The sequence below is a fragment of the Drosophila mauritiana genome, unplaced genomic scaffold (assembly GCF_004382145.1).
Source record: "Drosophila mauritiana strain mau12 unplaced genomic scaffold, ASM438214v1 U_193, whole genome shotgun sequence".
Lineage (NCBI taxonomy): Eukaryota > Metazoa > Arthropoda > Insecta > Diptera > Drosophilidae > Drosophila > Drosophila mauritiana.
In genome coordinates, this window is record NW_022881326.1 from 28,606 (window position 1) to 34,261 (window position 5,656).

The following is a 5,656-nucleotide window of genomic DNA, read 5'->3' on the forward strand; positions in this document are numbered from 1 at the left end:
ACTACCGATTGAATTATTTAGTGAGGTCTCCGGACGTGATCACTGTGACGCCTTGCGTGTTACGGTTGTTTCGCAAAAGTTGACCGAACTTGATTATTTAGAGGAAGTAAAAGTCGTAACAAGGTTTCCGTAGGTGAACCTGCGGAAGGATCATTATTGTATAATATCCTTATCGTTAATAAACATTTGTTATAATACAAATAAATACAATTTACCAAAATAAAAATATTACAAAATGATTCCACGGAATCAAAAGTTAAAGTCAAAATAAAATGAAGATGGCTTTTATTTTATATGTGGGGCTTGGCAACCTCATAAAAAGACTTTAACATTATTAATGTTGTTGTGCGTATTTGTGGCAGTACCTACTACAACAATGGCGTTTCCTATAAAAACAAATTCTCGAAAATGGAAATCGAAGAAACTGAACAAAATTTGAAAGTAGAAGTCGAATTAAAATTAAAATAATTTTGAATGTGGTATTCAAAATAAGTGTGTGTGTATATGGACCATAATATACACGCGTTGCGAATATGTATTGTTCATCTATGTTATGAGCATACGTTGGCTAATGCAACAACCTAAAATATACAATGTTTGTACCTGTCATCCATCAGGTTAATGTTTTATATAAATTTTGCAGTATGTGTCACCCAAAATAGCAAACCATAACCAGATTTTTATGATACATAATGCTTATATGAAACTAAGACATATCGCAACATTTATTTTTAGGTATAAAAATAAATTTATTGAAGGAATTGATATATGCCAGTAAAATGGTGTATTTTTAATTTCTTTCAATAAAAACAATATTGATATTATATAAAAATGAATTATAAAACTCTAAGCGGTGGATCACTCGGCTCATGGGTCGATGAAGAACGCAGCAAACTGTGCGTCATCGTGTGAACTGCAGGACACATGAACATCGACATTTTGAACGCATATCGCAGTCCATGCTGTTATGTACTTTAATTAATTTTATAGTGCTGCTTGGACTACATATGGTTGAGGGTTGTAAGACTATGCTAATTAAGTTGTTATATAAATTTTTTATAAGCATATGGTATATTATTGGATTAAATAATGATTTTATTCATAATATTAAAAAAGAAATGAAAAACATTATCTCACATTTGAATGTGAAAAACGAAGAGAAATATTTTCTTTTTCAATCAAATAATACTGAGAAATGTCTAGCATAAAAAATTGAAAATTTTTCATCTAGAATTGTCTCTTATTAATGATTCGGAAAAAGAAAAATCTTGGTTTTGTTATTATTCTTCGTTGGTTCGTTAAATGGATAAAAAAATAACTTTGCTTACAAGAACTATTGGAACTATTTATAACGAATTTAATTGATTGTTTTATCATTTATATATAAAGAATTTATGGCAAAAAATAGTTATATATACAACCTCAACTCATATGGGACTACCCCCTGAATTTAAGCATATTAATTAGGGGAGGAAAAAAACTAACAAGGATTTTCTTAGTAGCGGCGAGCGAAAAGAAAACAGTTCAGCACTAAGTCACTTTGTCTATATGGCAAATGTGAGATGCAGTGTATGGAGCGTCAATATTCTAGTATGAGAAATTAATGATTTAAGTCCTTCTTAAATGAGGCCATTTACCCATAGAGGGTGCCAGGCCGTATAACGTTAATGATTACTAGATGATGTTTCCAAAGAGTCGTGTTGCTTGATAGTGCAGCACTAAGTGGGTGGTAAACTCCATCTAAAACTAAATATAACCATGAGACCGATAGTAAACAAGTACCGTGAGGGAAAGTTGAAAAGAACTCTGAATAGAGAGTTAAACAGTACGTGAAACTGCTTAGAGGTTAAGCCCGATGAACCTGAATATCCGTTATGGAAAATTCATCATTAAAATTGTAATATTTAAATAATATTATTAAGAATAATGTGCATTTTTCCATATAAGGACATTGTAATCTATTAGCATATCCCAAATTTATCATAAAATATAACTTATAGTTTATTCCAATTAAATTGCTTGCATTTTAACACAGAATAAATGTTATTAATTTGATAAAGTGCTGATAGATTTATATTATTACAGAGCGTTAATTTTTCGGAATTATATAATGGCATAATTATCATTGATTTTTGTGTTTATTATATGCTCTTGTATGATTAACAATGCGAAAGATTCAGGATACCTTCGGGACCCGTCTTGAAACACGGACCAAGGAGTCTAACATATGTGCAAGTTATTGGGATGTAAACCTAATAGCGTAATTAACTTGACTAATAATGGGATTAGTTTTTTAGCTATTTATAGCTAATTAACACAATCCCGGGGCGTTCTATATAGTTATGTATAATGTATATTTATATTATTTATGCCTCTAACTGGAACGTACCTTGAGCATATATGCTGTGACCCGAAAGATGGTGAACTATACTTGATCAGGTTGAAGTCAGGGGAAACCCTGATGGAAGACCGAAACAGTTCTGACGTGCAAATCGATTGTCAGAATTGAGTATAGGGGCGAAAGACCAATCGAACCATCTAGTAGCTGGTTCCTTCCGAAGTTTCCCTCAGGATAGCTGGTGCATTTTAATATTATATAAAATAATCTTATCTGGTAAAGCGAATGATTAGAGGCCTTCGAAACGATCTTAACCTATTCTCAAACTTTAAATGGGTAAGAACCTTAACTTTCTTGATATGAAGTTCAAGGTTATGATATAATGTGCCCAGTGGGCCACTTTTGGTAAGCAGAACTGGCGCTGTGGGATGAACCAAACGTAATGTTACGGTGCCCAAATTAACAACTCATGCAGATACCATGAAAGGCGTTGGTTGCTTAAAACAGCAGGACGGTGATCATGGAAGTCGAAATCCGCTAAGGAGTGTGTAACAACTCACCTGCCGAAGCAACTAGCCCTTAAAATGGATGGCGCTTAAGTTGTATACCTATACATTACCGCTAAAGTAGATGATTTATATTACTTGTGATATAAATTTTGAAACTTTAGTGAGTAGGAAGGTACAATGGTATGCGTAGAAGTGTTTGGCGTAAGCCTGCATGGAGCTGCCATTGGTACAGATCTTGGTGGTAGTAGCAAATAATCGAATGAGACCTTGGAGGACTGAAGTGGAGAAGGGTTTCGTGTGAACAGTGGTTGATCACGAGTTAGTCGGTCCTAAGTTCAAGGCGAAAGCCGAAAATTTTCAAGTAAAAAAAAATGCCTAACTATATAAACAAAGCGAATATAATACACTTGAATAATTTTGAACGAAAGGGAATACGGTTCCAATTCCGTAACCTGTTGAGTATCCGTTTGTTATTAAATATGGGCCTCGTGCTCATCCTGGCAACAGGAACGACCATAAAGAAGCCGTCGAGAGATATCGGAAAGAGTTTTCTTTTCTGTTTTATAGCCGTACTACCATGGAAGTCTTTCGCAGAGAGATATGGTAGATGGGCTAGAAGAGCATGACATATACTGTTGTGTCGATATTTTCTCCTCGGACCTTGAAAATTTATGGGGACACGCAAACTTCTCAACAGGCCGTACCAATATCCGCAGCTGGTCTCCAAGGTGAAGAGTCTCTAGTCGATAGAATAATGTAGGTAAGGGAAGTCGGCAAATTAGATCCGTAACTTCGGGATAAGGATTGGCTCTGAAGATTGAGATAGTCGGGCTTGATTGGGAAACAATAACATGGTTTATGTGCTCGTTCTGGGTAAATAGAGTTTCTAGCATTTATGTTAGTTACTTCCCCGGATAGTTTAGTTACGTAGCCAATTGAACTTTCTTGCTAAAATTTTTAAGAATACTATTTGGGTTAAACCAATTAGTTCTTATCAATTTATAACGATTATCAATTAACAATCAATTCAGAACTGGCACGGACTTGGGGAATCCGACTGTCTAATTAAAACAAAGCATTGTGATGGCCCTAGCGGGTGTTGACACAATGTGATTCTGCCCAGTGCTCTGAAGTCAAAGATCAACGTCCAATGCTTATCGCTATATCTCCTAGGAATTTTTCCGGCACAGGGTGTACGACACACGCTGACGAGACCTCCTCGGAGACCTCGAAATAGGAGAGAAAGCAGAAGGCAACAGTATGCTGTCACCCAGCGCAACTGGATAAGCATAAAGGAAGATGCATTAAGTCCTTGCTAAATGGAACTGATGAGTCGTAATGCCAAGCAAGAAGTAATGGTTCCCTACTGGAGAGAAGTAATGACTCAGCCTAGCCCAAGCTCTTGCAGTGGAGAAGTGAACAAATGGATCACTCCTTGAGAGGGTTGGTCTGCTATTACGGAGCATGACCTTAGGGCATCAAGAATCTCATTATCTTCATCTCCGGGCCTGACGGGATAACTCCAAAAAACAGCCAGGGAGGTGCCGTCAGGTATTATGCTACGAATAATGAACCTAATTCTATGGTGCGGCAATCTACCACACTCTATCCGACTGGCATCATCCCGAAACGGTGACGGCGAAGCGACCGCAAGACTTTCGTTCCAATATCGGTGCCTTCAGTCCTGGTAAGACAGCTAAATGCAATATTGGCAACCGGTTTAACTCATCAATCAATTGGGACCGCGCCACGGGGCTTCTTACCTACCGACGGATGTGCCGATAATGCGACGATAGTTGACTTAGTCTTGAGGCATAGCCATAAGCACTTTAGATCTTGCTACATCGCAAATTAGATGTAAGCAAGGCATTCGATTTCTCTATCGCATGCATCTATATATGACACCTTACGTGCTTATGGTGCGCCAAAGGGCTTCGTTGACTACGTACAGAATACGTACGAGGGTGGCGGTACCAGTCTCAATGGGACGGTTGGAGTTCAGAGGAATTCGTCCCTGCTAGAGGAGTGAAGCAGGTGACCCTTTGTCTCCTATTCTATTTAACTTGGTAATGGACAGGTTACTTAGAAACCTACCCAGCGAAATTGGTGCTAGAGTCGGAAATGCCATTACTAACGCGGCCGCGTTTGCAGATGATTTACTATTTGCTGAAACTCGAATGGGACTTCAAGTATTGTTGGACAGAACGTTGGATTTTCTATCTCTCGTCGGCCTCAAACTTAATGCCGACAAATGTTTTACCGTTGGCATTAAGGGCCAGCCGAAACAGAAGTGTACCGTGCTAGAGGCACAGAGCTTTTTACGTAGGCTCAAGAGAGATTCCATCATTGAAGCGAACGGACGAGTGGAAGTACTTAGGCATCAACTTCACTGCAACTGGGAGGGTTCGATGCAATCCGGCCGAGGACATTGGTCCAAAGCTACAAAGATTGACAAAGGCCCCCCTCAAACCACAACAGAGGATGTTCGCCCTAAGGACTGTCCTTATCCCACAGCTCTATCACAAGTTAGCCCTTTGGAGTGGCGATAGGCGTCCTTACGAAAAACTGACAAACTAATACGATACTATGTGCGAAGATGCTAAATCTTCCGCTGGATGTGCCGATAGCATTCATTCACGCACCCCAAAAAGTGGAGGTCTCGGAATTCCATCACTTAGATGGGTAGCTCCAATGTTAAGGCTAAGACGTTTGAGTATATTAAATGGCCTCACCTCACGCAAAACGATAGTAGCCTCTTTCCTCAAGCCGAAAAAACAACGGGCCCGAGATAGATTATTTGCAGAACAAC

The 5,656-nt window shown here is 38.3% G+C and overlaps 1 non-coding gene across 1 annotated transcript; it reads left to right on the forward strand.

Moving 5' to 3' along the window:
- Positions 1-842: 842 nt before the first annotated feature.
- On the forward strand, positions 843-1,021 carry LOC117149313. The gene has a single exon (XR_004460203.1). It is a non-coding gene; the product is annotated as a 5.8S ribosomal RNA (ribosomal RNA).
- Positions 1,022-5,656: the final 4,635 nt, after the last annotated feature.